The 16,589-nt window shown below is 43.8% G+C and overlaps 1 pseudogene; it reads left to right on the top strand.

Annotated features, from left to right (window-relative positions):
* Nucleotides 1–264: 264 nt before the first annotated feature.
* On the top strand, nt 265–607 carry LOC125155047 (cytochrome b-c1 complex subunit 7-like; annotated as a pseudogene).
* The last annotated feature ends 15,982 nt before the right edge of the window (nt 608–16,589 follow it).

The raw sequence follows: 16,589 nt of genomic DNA, 5'->3' as shown, positions 1-16,589 counted from the left end.
GGGCAGGGTTAAAGCTTGAAGGATTTACCGATGGGCTGGATGGGCCACCATGTCACCCAAGTCTCTAGGCTGGGTTTTGCTCGGCACGAACTCCTCAGATGCATCACTAGCGACTTTTAGTTAGGTGATACCAGAGAGGCCTAGATCATGAAGAGAAAGCTCTAGAACTCAGTCACAGTCTTTAAGCTCTCAAGAGGTAAAAACAAAGTGGCTTACCCCATCTCAAAATACTGGAAGCATTCAGTGCTTCAGTCTTAGGTCAAAATGGCGAGCAGGCCTGCTGCTCCAGCACCAAGTCGGTGGCTGGAGGGTATTTGAAAATGGTATTACAATGCTCCAGGGTTCAAGAAAGTCCAGTTCATGTGAGATGATACAGTATACAAGAATGATGATGAGAGAGAGGCCATAAGAAGTCTTCCTGAGAAAATTCATAACGGCAAGATGTTTCGCGCAAAGAGAGCATTGGATCTGACCAGGAGGCAGCAGATTTTGCCTACAGAGCAGTGGACAAAATATAAGGAGGGTAAAATCTATCTCGAACCGCATCTGAAGGAAGTTACTTGGGAAAGAGAGAGAAGAATGGGCAAAGAAAGAATCCTGGAATTGAAATCTGTGGTTGCGGCTGCCTTGAAATATTTTGGAGAAGTTGGCTAAACTGGAAATGTACAATTTAGAACTACTTGAGCTGCAAACGTATTACTTTAGATAAATGTCTATTGTAATGATAAAAGAAAATACTAGAAGCATTCATGCTTCAACGAGGCAGGTTTAGGATCCCAAAGACATGGAAATACTCCTTCACAAAGTAGCTGCCTATGGGGGACTTGTGTCCTTGCAAGGTTATAGATTATGATAATCTAAATAGGCTTAAGAAGGTTTTAGAGAACTGCATGGATCGCAGCTCTACGATGGATCACCAGGAGAAAATGGGGTATTTGAGACACTTATTTCCAATCAAGGGGACCGATGGTATCCTGCTGCCTGCTGCATAGCCTCTTTAGGTGCCACTGATGGAATGAGAGTCACTGCCATGCTGAATCTCTCAAGTACGCTCCACACATAAAAACGAGGAGAAGGGCAGATGGCAGGAAGCAACTAACCAAGTGTTTATTTCACTTGGAGCTCTCAGTTTAAGGACTGAGGTTCGTAAGTCTCTGTTGTGTCCTCGATGCCTATGTATAAATGAAAATGTGCTATCCTGCCATAGAAAAAGGTGCTATCCAAAAAATGTGCTATCGAGGGGTGCCTGGGTGGCTCAACCAGTTAGGCCTCCAACTCAGGTCACGATCTCACGTTTTGTGAGTTCGAGCCCCACACTGGGCTCTGCACTGACAGCTCAGGGTCTGCTCGGGATTCTCTCTCTTTCTCTCCCTCTCTCTATCTCTCTCAAAATAAATAAATAAACTTAAAAAAAAGTACTAGCTGACCAGGGAAAGAAAAGTTTCTGATTTGTAGTCATTGCCAGTTTCCGTAGAGCACACACTCTCTGATTGCACGCTGCCAGCGCTTTAACGACTGGCTTGCAAACTATCTAAAGGTTTAACAATCAGCACCAGCAGGAGCTGGATCTGGCAGCCCATGGAGAAGACAGAGAAGACGCTTGTCCACAGGGAGCCTGCAGACCAGCTTGGCAGGTGGGCCGGTCCTCCAGTGCCTTCCCCGTTTAAAACCTTAGTTCTGAACCACTTGCCCCTATTCACTTACATTCTACATCCTGACGAGGCCTCAGATCTATTTGTTTTCCTTTTCAGAGCCTTACCCACTCTCCCCGAAACCAGCCACCCTCTGACTAAAATGTTGATTTCCTTCCTAAACTTTGATCCCAGTTCCTGGTCTGGTGGTACTGCATTCGTGCACACTGAGGAAACGTCACCTGGTCTGGACTGCCACCTCGACCTCTCTATGTCAGCGTGTCCTCATCCGTCGAGAGCGGCTCTCCCTCCAGGTGTGCCACAGCCCACAGGTACACTACCCGGTAGGGTATGAGGATACCAGTCAACTGCCACCAGAAAGAAGTAAAATATGCCCTTGAATGTGATGTCAGTAGAAACTGCCATGACCCCGGCCAGAGCCACCCCAACCCTCCTTCACTGACTGCCTTTTTAAAACATGGACGTCTATGTTAGGGTACGTATATGTCTTTTTCAAACCAGATTTCACATATTTTATTCACTGGATTGGCACAACAATTCTCCAAGTCAGAAAGGATAAACATGAGTTCTCTGATACAACAGTACTAGTAAGATAAAGACAAGTCAAGGAATTTGGCCCATATTACACAGCAAGTAAATTCTGAAGCTTTCTACAGGGCAACTCTCCTGGTCAGTGTGTTTGTTATCTGTTACCTATGGTCTCTTGGGCTAGGATCCTCTGGAGAATGGGATCCAATCCACGTGGTCATTCTGTATGGAAATTAATGAATAATTTTGACGGTAGGATGATACATTTGACGATGATGATAAGAGTGATTTATGTTTTTCATCTCCAAGTATAGAAATCAATTTCATTTTCCTGATTTTCATATCTGCATGCCTTCACACTAATTGTTTCTTCTACGTAGAATGCCTTCCACCTGTCCTATTTGCCTAGAAAATTCCCCTTCATCCCTTAGCACCTGATACGTAAGTCACCTCTGTCAGATCTGTACCTCTCACTGTCCCACCCCACCTCCAAACAGAATTAACTGTGTCGTATGTTAACGGTGTTAGACTTAGGATATAATTCTTGATGTCATTCTTTGTTTATTTAGATGTTTCTCCCACCAGATTATGGACAAGACCAGGAACAATGTTTCCTTCCTTTTTGCCTTCCAGTCTCTGCCATGGTGCCTGGCAAGTTACAGATACTCAAAAAGCACTTTGGTGAACAATGACGAAGATGGTGATGATTACGACGGGGAAGGAGGAGGATTTCACTCCTTTCCAGAGAAATAAAGAGCTTTTCCACCTTTTACAACCGGTTTTCAGTTTAGAACAGGGTCTTAGTTAAGGTAATCAGTGCAGGCTGCTATAAAATACAATTTCCAAATATGAATACTACAACCCAATACAAGGCTATTACTTACTCGTGAACATCTGGTGCATGCTGGGATCCCTCCATTGTGTGGCTTTTCCCATCTTGGAGTCCTTTGCTTCCAGCTATTCAGATGAAAAAAAAAAAAAAGTAAAGAAGACATATCAGGTTTTAATACAAGTGGCCTCGAAGCAACAGTCATCTGCTCATATTCCATTGGCCAGAGCTCAGGAGCACATGGCCCATCTAACTTCAAGGCAGCCTGGGAGATGTAACCTTCCTTGTGTTCAAGAAGAAACTCAAAATGGTGAGCAGTGGAAGATTTTTTTTCCACAGTCTGCACTTCTGGACATCAAATATCTACTCTACTCTTCCTTTTACTCACAAAGCACACTCACCTCACCCTAATAAGGTCAATTCAAGGTCCCATCCAATCACCTCCTCCATATTAAAAAGATAAGCTATCTGCTTGTCAGCTTCCCCACTGTCACAACCCATTTATAATGGTAGGAAAAGAACAACAAATTATCCATTTCAAGAGGGAAGTAATGGACAACATGTGACATTATGGTTCACAGCCATGCTAAAACCCTTCCGGGTCAGCACTGTGAAGTCCATACCCTCCAGACATGGGGGGTGTGGGGTTTGCCCTAGAAAGGACTCCCTTCTTTGTGCTTCTCCTTGGCCCCATGTGAGGTGAAATTGGGGGAACACCCTTCATTCTGAGCAGCGCCACTTTAAAAGCTTGACTTCTGCTCAGTGTGGCCTGGGCTGGGAACTCAAGAATTATTTTAAGCTTCGAACAAGGAAGGACTTTTCAGGTCCAGGGCCGTGGTGTCTTTGGTAATGCAATCCTCAAAAACTTAGAAGGTATATGATATATTTGCTTCCAGTCAGGTCCATGTGCCAGGAATCACACCCAGAGTTATTTTCTAGACACTGTTATCAAATCTACCTTTTTTCTTTGACTCTTCTCCTCCATGTCTCTCTCTCTCTCAACATAATTACCTAAATACATTGAGGATCTCAGAAATAAGAGATGGGAACACCATACCCCTGATTTGGTTTTTGCCTCAAATGACTCCGTTCAGTTGAGAACTTTTACTAGATATTTGTCACTTCAAGCCCTTTTTGGTACCGTGTCTTACTGTCTGAATCTAAAATAAATTCATTGTTTCCAACCCTAGAGCCCAAATTTCTGGATTCTGGATTCTACTTCCACTCGCAAACTCCTGATGCTTTCCTGAACCATCTCTTCCTTGTAATACATATCTAGATTTCTTGTAATACTAAAACCAGTGCTGAAATTCTGTTTTTTAACCATGTCCCCTAAAGGTATAAACTGTGCATGTGACTGCCTTCTAATTAATATCTGGCAATACGTATCCCAAATGATTTGTCACTGCATAACCTGAATTTCTGTCTTCCATTTTCTGGTATTAATTGCCTTTCTGCCTGTTGCTGAACTAGTAAACCAATGATACATACAGTATAGGGGCACCCAAGAATATAGAGGCACCTGGGTCAGTCAGTCAGTTGAGCGTCAGACTCTGGATTTCAGTTCAGGTCATTCCACAGTTCGTGAGATCTAGCCCCACATCGGGCTCCGCACCAAGCATGGAGCCTGCTCTGCCCCTTTCTTCCACTCTCTCTCTCTCTTTCTCTCCCTCTCTGTAAAATAAAACAATTAAATACATAAAGTTAAAATAGTATAACGGTCAGGGAATATGATTTGGTTATGTCAATACCCCATTTCTGGTAGCAGTTTCCATATTAGAGCCATAAATACCTGTTATTGTAACAACCATCTCAATGATCTCACACATAGGTTCATTTCTCCCTCAGGCCACTGTCAGTCCAACTCTGGCAGCTCTCCTTGGAGGCTCTCTTCCAGGTAGTGACTCAGGAACCCAAACTCCTTCCATTCTGTGGTGCTAGAATCTGAAACCAGTAGGGACTGAAAATAATGCGGAAGGGAAGTGAAGCTGGGCTATTGTTTAAGATATTTTGAAGGGGCAGGACTAGAAGTAGCTTGTATTCTTCTGTCCTATTTTTTTTTTTGGGGGGGGCCAGAACCCTGTCACATGACCCCAACCTAACAAGGAGGGAATAAAACGTTCCTGAGTGTGCAGGACCAGGAAATGGGATTGATGAGCTTATCGTTCTCCTCCCTGCATGATAATGTGTCATTATTTGAAACGTGTCATTGACTCCCTACTGATGATTGACCAAACTGAGAAGAGATTACTTGCTTTTTCTCCATCACCAACAAGATTCGTGGACAATAGGACATCTTATTTTTATATTAAAAATAAAAACAATTTTTTTTGAGAGAGAGAGGAGAGAGAGAATGTGCAAGTGAGTGAGGGGCAGAAAGAGAGAGAGAGAGAGAGAGAGAGAGAGAGAGAGAGAGAATCCCAGGAGGGGCAGAGAGAGAGAGAAAGGGAGAGAGAGAGAGAGAGAGAAAGAGAGAGAGAGAAGCGGGGCTTACTCGAAATGGGGCTCGAGCTCACCAGATGTGGGACTCGAACTCACGAACCATGAAATCATGACCTAAGCCGAAGTCAGATGCTTAACGACTGAGCCATCCTGGTGCCCCACAATTTATATTTTTAAAAAATTATATACATTATATTAAAATTTTTTATATAAAAATAAAAAAGTTCAAAGCACCTTAAAATTATTTATGAAGAATTTAAGGCAAGTATAATTTTCTTCCCACTTAATAAACAACAGAAAATTAGAATAGTGAGAGGTTTCACAAGACCCACCGGGGATCATCCAACGAGCTACCAGAACTTTGGCTTTGAAAGATAACCTTCTCTGACCAAATCTGTATAACACAAGCAATTAGTGTGTAAAGTGGCCGTAAATGACAATTAGTCATGACCATGCATGACGGAGACGGCTTAGTCTAAGTGAACTGGTTATCGGCACTTGCTAATCACTCACCTGTCACCCAACTCTCCTCAAGTGTACCTCAGCCCAAGGGGACAGAGGACCTGATCCACCAACAAGTAGTAATCAGTGTGGTAGTGTAGTGGAAAGAGCAGTTTTGAGTGAAACAGATCTAGGGTCCTGTGCAAGTAATTTGAACTTCTCTGAAACTCAGTTCCCTCATCTCTCATTTGTGAAATGGGGGATATGCTGTATACTATTGTGAGCATCTGAGATACACACACATACACACAGCATGGCTGACATTCAGGCAATATGAGCTGGTAGTGGTATTCTCAATGGTCAGTGTTCATGCTGTACTAGGTTTTGACTATTTTAATATCATCCCTGAGTGTACTGAATAAGTCTACACCTACCTACTGATTTATTTTTCTTTCTTTTTTTTTTAAATTTTTTTTAACGTTTATTTATTTTTGAGACAGAGAGAGACAGAGCATGAACGGGGGAGGGTCAGAGAGAGAGGGAGACACAGAATCTGAAACAGCCTCCAGGCTCTGAGCAGTCAGCACAGAGCCCGACGAGGGGCTTGAACTCACAGACCACGAGATCATGACCTGAGCCGAAGTCGGCCACTTAACCGGCTGAGCCACCCAGGCGCCCCTACCTACTTATTTATTTAGGCCTACAACAGGCCTATCATTTTTCTTGGCATTATGCAAGATACAAAGAAATTTAATTTAAGGCGTAGACCCGGTCTTCAACCCAGTCCCGAGGCCCACCATGTGAAGGTAACTAGAAATGTGGCAGGAACTCAGAGAGGGAATTCATGTGAGCATTGGCTGCACAAGTCAAAGAAGGTTCCATGGAGAAGGTGATTCCATGAGTTTGGAGGATGCCGGAGGTTGGGGGACGCTTCTGCATAAAGATTGGTAAAGTAGAGAACACCGAGGAGCCCAATCAGACAGGAGAGGAGAGCAACTAAAGAGAAATGAACTTTATCACCAGTGCTGCACATTCATGCGGAGTAAAATGGGTACTTGATTTTTATATCAAAAAGGGCACAATCCCCATCCCAAAGAGATCATTGCATTTCCAGAGGGTACTGACAGGAACACAGCCATAATGGATTCCAGTAATTGCAAACATTTGTACAAAGAGGAAAATGTTAAAATGTATACCTTTTGTACGATTTTGAAAAGGAACGGTATATTGGGTGCTTTTCCAGTGCAACAATCCTTGTTTTCCTATTTCTCTTCCCAAACGTTCTCTTTTCAACTCCATACATGCTACTACAACAGAGACATGCCAAGTACCTGGGACAGGGGTCTAGCACATAGTAGGCACCCAAAGAATGTTTGTTAAATGTTAAGTTGTTTGGTAAAGTTCTGAAAAAGTTTTGCTCGGCAGAATTGCAGCTTTTCTGTAGTCTTCAAATCAGGCAAGGTGAATGAGTAGAAGTTTGCCTCCTTAAAAACGAGACAGTGAAGACTGCTGATCAACTCTTACATGGAGTTTATATGAATGCACAAGGAAGGAAATTAGTAGATGCTTCGAATGATGATATCTAGTGACCAGAAAGGCAGACAGCCCAGGAAAAGCTCATCTTTGAAGGTTTTAACATAGTCATTGTCTGAGTGCCACTTTCCCAGGCTCAGCACACACTGGTGATGCACTTGAAGCTTTGATAGGTCCTTCAGCAAAGCATCTTCCTTCCCTAACGCTTTTCCTAAGTTCTACTTAATGACTGAATGACTTAAGATAACCAAGGTGGGTGATCTCCAACCCATATCTAACAGGTGTCATTTTTTCAGTTAAAGTGATACAATTTTCCCCCTTCCTTTAAACCATGATTCTTTATGGTTGCCACCATCAAATCAATGCTTCCCAGTTTTTAGGTGATGGGTAAATGCCAATAAGAACAAGGAAGTCATTGCCCAGCATTTATCATCAAGTTAGTATTTCTTTTTGTGTATGTGAGTGCTTAATAAAATGATAACCTTGAAAGCTAAGCTTTGAGAAAAAGGGACTTCTAAATTTCAAAAGTTCCCTTTACATGAGCAAAACCATGCTTTGAGTAACAATATGGAATTTTACAGGAATAGAGAGTTTAGAATATGACATAGAGGCATTCTTACCTGCTTGGGAGAAAATTGGAAGTTATTCTGGAGCAGGGAGGAGGAAGAAATGGAAAACCCAACAACAACAACAACAACAGCAAAAAGGAACCTAGCCAGTTATGTATATCCCTGACCTCCCATGCTGCCCACACTAGAAATTCCCCAGAGCAATAGGGCTTGTTCTTGCGTTCCCATGAACATACCAGAATTTCAATCCTGCTCTCCCCTCCCCCCATGTCTGCCTTTGTATTGAAACCTCAGCAATATGGTACCACTGGCAGGTGGGTTAACCTGGCTGAGGGGGTTGTTTAGGTGCCCTGAAGTAGAGCTTCTGGCTTCCCAAGCCTTGTACTTGGTGTCCGTGGAATCCAGAAGTTCCATATGGTCCTGTGAGAGGCTACAGTGGTACTGAGATGCCAGGGGACATGCAGGGATCTGTAGTTGGGACAAGACGGCCACAGAGTGCGAGGACTCCACCACCAGAAGCGAGTGGCCAGGACCAGGGGCAGGATTAAACACAAACCCCAAGAGACCAAATGGAGGAGCCCCTTCTTTGTGGCCACCAGCCCAGGGTACCCAGGGAACAGACCGGACCTGTCCTGCAGCAAAGACTAGCAAGGACTTAGAGGTAAGCCAACCCAAGCTTCTCTCCCCCACCCACCATGGCAGTGCTACGTAAGACTCCTCCCAAGCCCAAATGCTACCTATAGCTTGCAGGTGGGAGGGGAGTAAAGAAACCCTGAAAGACTGACATTTACCCCCAAAAAGACTATTGTTAACACAAGAAAGGGTTGCCTTTAGTTGTCAGGTTTAAGTCCCGTCTGGTTCACCTCCACTTCCGCGCAAGAAAGGGACGAGGGATCCGAGCAACATGGTAAATTACATCCCAAAGCAACACGCTCTGTGCTTTTAACACAGCTGAGCGTAGGGCACGTGATTTTTAACCCTGACTCTACTAACGATGCAAAGTTGCTGGTCAAAACGCCCAGAAGCCCTCCCCATGCTTTAAGCGACGTCATGCAGGTGAATAGAAATACGTGTCACGTCATCTACATCCTATAGTTTTGTAAGGCTTTCCCTGTAATGTTAAACCTAAAAAACTGTTCTGATAGTCCAACTGGAGGGAGAAGATGTAGTCACTGCATTTCCGCTTAAGAATTGTTATTTCCTTACCCTCAGGGGAGAGAACAGAGGCACGCTCGATCTTATTGCAGTCCGCTGATATTTCATCATTGACACATTGGAGGTTTGTGGCAACTCCTCGTAGAGCAAGTCTTCCGGTGCCATTTGTCCAACAATTTGCTCACTTCGCGTCTCGGTGTCACATTTTGGTAACCCTCACAATATTTCAAACCTTTTCATCATTACCTTTGTTATGATGATCTGTGCTCAGCGATCTTTGACATCCCTATTGCAATTGTCCTGGGCTCCCGTGATCCATTCCCGGATAAGACAGCAAACTTAACAGACAAATGTTATTATGCCCTGACTACTCCACCCAGCAGCCGTTCCCCATCTCTCTCCTTCTCGTCAGGCCTCCCTAGTCCCAGAGCCACAACGGTATTGAAAGTAGGCCAACTAATAACCCTACGATGGCCTCCGACGTGTTCAAGTGAGAGGGAGAGGTGCACATCTCTCTCTTTAAATCAAAAGCTAGAAATGAGTAAGCTCAGTGGGGAAGGCATGCTGAAAGCTGAGATAGGCTGAGAGCTGGACCTCTTGCACCAGTTAGCTGAGTTGTGAATACAAAGGACAAGTTCTTGGAGGAAATGAAAAGTGCTGCTCCAGTGAACACATAAATGATAAGAAAGGGAAACAGCCTTATTGCTGATATGGAGAAAGTGTCAGCGGTCTGGATAGGAGATCAAACCAACCACAACATTCCGTTAAGCCAAACCCTAGTCCAGAGCAAGGCCCATAACTCTGTTCAATTCTGTGCAGGCTGAGAGAGGTGAGGAAGCCGCACGAGGAAAGTCTGAAGCTAGCAGAGGTTGGCTCAAGAGGTTTAAGGAAAGAGGCCGTCTCCGCAAGATCAAAGTGCAACGTGAAGCAGCGGGTGCTGGTGTAGGTGCTGCAGTAAATGAACCCGAAGATCCAGCTAACTCACTTAATGAAGGTGGTCACACTAACAACAGGTTTGCAATGTAGATTAAAACAGCCTTCTATTGGAAGAAGATGCCATCTAGAACTTTCACAGCTAGAGAGAGAAGTCCATCCCTGGCTTCAAAGCTTCAAAGGACAGGCTGACTCTTTTGTTAGGGGCTCAGGCAGCTGGCAACTTTCTCTTAAAACCAATGTTTTTTACCATTCTGAAAATCGTAGGGCACTTAAGAATGATGCCTGCTCTAGAAATGGAACAATAAAGCCTGGATGACAGCACATCTGTTTACGACATGGTTTACTGAATATTTGAAGCCCACTGTTGAGACCTACTGTCCAGAAAAAAGATTCCTATCAAGAGATTACTGCTCATTGACAATGCACCTTCTCACCCAAGAGCTCTGATGGAGATGTCCAGTGAGATTCATGTTGTTTCCATGCCTGCTAACACAACTTCCATTCTGCAGCCCACGGACCAAGGAGCAATTTCAATGTTTAAGTCTTATCATTTAAGAAATACATTTCATAAGGCTATAGCTACCATAGATCATGAGTCTCCTGACGAATTTGGACAAAGTAAATTGAAAATCTTCTGGAAAGGATTCACCAGTCTCGATGCCATTAAGAACATTCATGATTCATGGGAAGAGATCCAAATATCAAGATCAACAGAAGTTTGGGAGAAGGGATTCCAACCCTAATGGATGATGTGAAGGGGTTCAAGACTTCAGGGGAGAAAGTCACTGCAGACGTGGTGGAAACAGCAAGGGAGCTAGAATGAGAGGTGGAGCCTGAAGATGGGACTGAATTGCTATAATCTCATGATAAAACTTTAAGGGATGAAGGGTGCTTCTTAAGAATGAGCATGAAAGGGTTTTTTGAGATGGAGTCCACTCCTAGTGAAAATGCTGTATAGATTGTTGAAATGACAACCAAGAGTTTGGAATATTACATAAACTTAGTTGATAAAGAAGCAGACGGGGGGTGCCTGGGTGGCTCAGTTAGTTAAGCATCTGATTATTGATCTCAGCTTAGGTCTTGATCTCAGGGCCGTGAGTTCAAGCCCCGTGTTGGGTTCCCTGCTGGGCATGAAGTCTACTTAAAAAAAAAAAAAATTGGAAGGGTTGCAGAGGATTGATTCCAAGTTTGAAGGAAGTTCTCCTGAGGGTAAAATGCTATCAAACAACATTATGTGCTACAGGGAAGTCATTCATGAGAGGAAGAGTCAATCAAAGTGGCAAACTTCAGTGTTGTCTTATTTTAAGAAATTGTCACAGCCATCCCAGCCTTCAGCAAGCCATCACCATCGAGGCAAGACCCGCTATCAGCAAAGATTATGACTCACTGAAAACCCAGATGATGGTTTGTGTTTTTTCAGCAAGGAAGTCATTTTATTTATTTATTTTTTCAACGTTTTTTATTTATTTTTGGGACAGAGAGAGACAGAGCATGAACGGGGGAGGGGCAGAGAGAGAGGGAGACACAGAATCGGAAACAGGCTCCAGGCTCTGAGCCATCAGCCCAGAGCCCGACGCGGGGCTCGAACCCACGGACCGCGAGATCGTGACCTGGCTGAAGTCGGACGCTTAACCGACTGCGCCACCCAGGCGCCCCGAGGAAGTCATTTTAAATTAAGGTATTTACATTGGGGTGTTTTTAGGCATAACGCTATCGCACACTTAATAGACTACAACATAGCATAAATATAACTTTTATGGGCACTGGGAAACAAAAAAAAAATTGACTCACTTTACTGAATTGTTTGCTTTATGGCGATGGTCTGGAACTGAGTCCACAGTATCTCCTAGACACATCTGTGACCAAAAAACATAAAGTCATACACGTGGCTGTGCTAGGAATCTCGATTTGTCAGTTAGAAAAATAACACATCAGAAAGTCACGGGAAAGACATTGTTTGCTACATGTTGTCGGAGACTTTGCATGCACTCTCTTATGTATCCCTCAAACCACCAGGTAAATCAGGTGTTATTCTCATATTATAGATGAGGACACTGAAACTCTGATTAATAAATCAAGATTTACTTTTCCAAGGCCACCAAAGCTAGAAGGTACCAGAACTAGTATTGGAATGCACCAACAGGACCTCGGTAGAACCCTCTCTGTTCCACTGCCTCGCCCAGGGTCTCACACTTCTGCCCAGCGTTTCATACAGAGACCTGCCTGATGACGACACCCCTGCTGAACACAGCAGGCTGATGGCCTCCCGTCCCTTGGAAATGGACACCGCAATGCTTTATCAAAACTGTCAGCCTCGGAATTTATCTGGCGTAGCGAGAACCAGAAGCCCACGCTATCGCCCTCCTAAGTTAGGAGACTTTTTCTTTTTCCTTCAGGTTCCCTATTTTGATGGTAGATGAAAAGAATTATTTCCTTTTTCTCTCTGATGGCCACTCTTGCGTCCGTTCCAATTAGTGCGTTCCATTCTTTGAAGACAAGCCCAAGTTGCTTTTCTGATCCCTCAGCTTCTCAGGCTCCTGTCTTAAAGACCATTGTCTTGACAAATCAGAAGCAGGAGCGGGGAGCTGATTAGCTGGGCTGCTCAGCCTCCCCCAGGTGCCTTCAGATACCTACCTGTTCCCTTCGATGCTGGACATTTCACAAGAAGCGTGCACAAACCAGAAAGTGAGGTGCCAGGACGACCTGCAACACCGACCTACAGGAGCATTTGAGGGGAGCAGGCAGGTCTTCAGAAGCTACTTAGAAAAATGCTTTCTAGTATGCAGGCATCGCATCCTGTGGAGCCTGAAGCATGCGGCAAGACAATTATGGTGGGCTTTCTGAAGTCGTGGAAAAGACTAAAAATGGCCAGTCCCTCAGGACATAAGGAAATATAGGCATCGAGCCAGTGGAAACCACGAAGTAAGCCAGAAAGAAATGAAAGCTTTTCTGCTTTTCCTTACTATTCCTTTCTACATTAAAAGCCAATTTTACTAGCATTTTGTCAGCCAGAGTCCTTTGCAGACAAATACCTCCAAATTCCCAGACCAGTGACAATGGAGATCCATAAAGATGTTTTAAAGACTGTCACCTGAAATGCCTTTGTGCATCACTGATACAAATTAAATAGCGTCTGGCATTTTTTGAATGATTGAGTAATGCTACTTACTTTATGAAAACGGGTAATTCATATTTAGAATGTTGAGAACGTTTAGTTAACCAGAATGCTTGACTTACGGGACACCTTTGCGACTGAGTGCGCTAAGAATCGACCAGCTGGTATCATGAAAACCCACGTGCTTCAGAATTAGAAGGACGAGGTTGCCTCCCAAATGTGATCATTTATTAACTGCGTGACCTTCAAGTCCTTTGAACTCTCTGCACCTTACTTTTCTCGTTTACAAATGAGGGTAATGTTATCTTCCTTTCCAGTTGTTAACGCTTCTATGAGACAGACATGTGCACGTGCCCAACACATACCTGCCCGCAAGAGAAACTTAACAAAGACACCTGCAATTTTTTTAAAAACGTTCTAAGTTTATTTATGTATTTTGAGAGACAGAGAGACAGCATGAGTGGGGTGGGCAGAGAGAGGGAGAGAGAGAGAGAGAGAGAGAGAGAATCCCAGGCAGGCTTTGCACGGCCAGCACAGAGCCTGATGTGGAGCTCGAACCCACAAAGCGGTGAGATCATGACCTGAGCTGAAACCAAGACGCTTAACCAGCTGAGTTCACCCACGGTGCCCCAATACACCTGCAATTCTTACGATGATGATATGTTTAATGCTGCTGGTATTAGCGATTTCATATCTAATTCTTCCCTTGTTCTACCAGCCTCTGTCCACCCTTCCATTTTGGCATTACATACCTCCCCTGGACCTGAGAGTCTTCCCAAAGTCTATGGTTGGCCCCTCCCTTTCTCATGCAAACAATGAAGAGTTGTTTGGGCATATCTGAGACTCTCCCTGGGCCGAGTTCTCCCCTCCGCAGAGACACCGCCCTCTGCCCTCGTCTTAGTTTCCCCCACCATTTCCTCTTTCTCTGGGCCAGACCTGGGTAAACTTGTGGTTTCCTTCCTTCGAGCTCTCTGGAGAGCTGAGTACTGCACACTTGAAAGCCTAAAAACTTGTCATTTCCACCTTGAACCAGTGGCTGACCTAGCCAGACAGCCTGGGAAATGAATTAGTGTCCTTAAGCAGAGGCAGAATGTGAGCAGTGACCCAGCTCCCCTAAGCAACTATGGAAACTGTCAAGCGGTAGTTAAAGTTCCCTTTTTCCCAACCCCTTTAATTATGTTGAAAACTATGTCATATTGTTTTTGAAAAAGTTAATGAAATAGTAGGTAAAGGTGAACCAAGGAACATAATTTACTTGGATTTCCTTGCAAGCTTTTGATAAGGTCCCTCATAAAAGGCTATTAAGGAAAATAGATGACCAGAGGGCTATGGGCAAAAAGTCTTTTTGGTGTATTAAAAACTGGTTAAGCTATTTTAGAAGGAAGAATCACTGACACTGGCTACTTCTTGGAGTGGAGAGAGGTTAATCACAAGCTGTCCCCAGTGTTAGTATTTGGACTTAAAGTGTTAGAACAATTTATAAAGGAAAAGAAAGCAAAGTTAATCAAAGACACAAAATGATTAGCATGGTATGAGCTTTCCAGAGTGCTTGGCATGAACCAAGTCTCCTTGTCCATCACCCGGGAAATACAGTCCCCGAGAGGGAACTGGGCATGGCCCGGAAAAGGAAACTTCCAAGGATGGGGACTAAGTTCTGAAAACCCTTGAGAGAAAGACACACCAAAAAAAAAAAAAAAAAAAAAAAAATGCTTTTCATTTGGTGGCCCAAGCGCAGCGGGGTCTGAGACTGGAGGGAAGGGCGTAACAACCTTGCAAGCGTCCTTCCCACCCTCCCAGCAGATGGTGGTTTAAGGCCATGAAAAATCAGAAATGAGAGGCATGGGTGGAAAGCATTTAAGCAGTATGAAGACACCATTTTGCATGCTTTTCATTCCAAAGTTGTAAAAGAATCATTCTATTGGTGAAGGAGAGCCAAAGAATGTAACCGGGAATAAGGCTCCCCTGGGTAACTGTTGTATGCGACAAGACACAGCGAAGACGTGTTTACCACCGACTCTCGGGGGTGACGGGAAGAGCTTCATTTCTGCAAAAGAAGACAGACCTTCCTTTAAAGTGCTTGTAATTAACCATACGCTTCTCCTCACAGTTAGCCCCACTGCTGTTCCCCACCCCCCCAAATATTTTCACTGTAAAACAGGGCAGAAGGAGTTACACAAATATGTGGATGCTGAGGAGGCAAAGCCCAGCTCTTCTCCCAGCCATGGCCCTCATTAATCTTTGTGACACTCTTTATTGAGTCTCACCTGTGTTTCTTCAGGATCACAAAGCCCCCCATGCCAAAGTCACACAGCAATCTGTGGCAAAGTTAACTCTAATCTTGGTTGGCCAAGCTTCTTTTCTTTTGCCTAGTCAAGTCATAACTCTAGTTGATATATAGGGTGCTGTGTGCATGGCAGGAATGCCTTTATTTTGAGAGGGACAGAGAGAGTGCACGAAACAATATATTGGACATAAAAATACTCCTCTCGAAGAATCCAGCAATAGACCCATACAAATATAGTCAACTTACTTTTGACCAAGGTGCAAAGACAATTCAATAGAGAAAGGATAGCTTTTCAGACAAATGGTTCTGGAACAATGGATACTGGAAACAATATTTTTTATACTAAAAAAAAAGAAGAAAAACCCCCAATACATGCCATATACAAAGATGAGCAAAAATAGATCATAAATGCAAATGTAATTGTAAAATTATAAATTTCTAGAAGAAAATCAAGGAGAAAATCTTTGCAACATTTGGGTTAGACAAAAAGTTCTTAGATCCAACAGCAAAAAAGAAAAAAAAAATGGATAAAATTGGACTTGATAAAAATTCAAAGCCTCGAGACCTGAGTCATAAGCAGGAACTGAAACAAAAAGCAAACCTTTCATTTTTCCAACGAGACTTAGCGACATAAAACCTTTTCTCAGGAGCATAAGACTCGGAGTGAGCAACTAAATTGAAAAATGGCAGCACCTCAGCTAACTTTTCCCCAAAATGGGTCAGGTAGAAATTAATGGCTCTTTCCTCTGCTTTCCTAGCAATTTGTGTGCTTTTATAGTACTTAACACGCTCTATTGTCGTTAATTGTCATGGACTCATCCCATCTCAGGCACAGATGTCCTCACTGAATTGTGAGCTCCTCGGGGGCAGGGCCAAGTATTATTATATCTGTGCACTCTCAGAACCTAGCAGAGGACTGATACAGAATGTGCAGTCAATAGATGTTTGAAGAATAAAAGAAAGGAGGAGGGGGCGGGGGAAAGCAAGAAAGTGCGAGAAAGGCATTGTGAGAAGAGAGAAAGGGAAGGAAGGAAGGAAGGAAGGAAGGAAGGAAGGAGAAAGGAAAGAAAGAAAAACGGAAAAGGGGGAGGGAGGGAGGGAGGGA

The sequence above is a fragment of the Prionailurus viverrinus genome, chromosome F1, assembly GCF_022837055.1.
Source record: "Prionailurus viverrinus isolate Anna chromosome F1, UM_Priviv_1.0, whole genome shotgun sequence".
NCBI lineage: Eukaryota > Metazoa > Chordata > Mammalia > Carnivora > Felidae > Prionailurus > Prionailurus viverrinus.
Note: the sequence above shows the minus strand (reverse complement) of the source record. Positions and strands in the feature narration are given on the sequence as shown.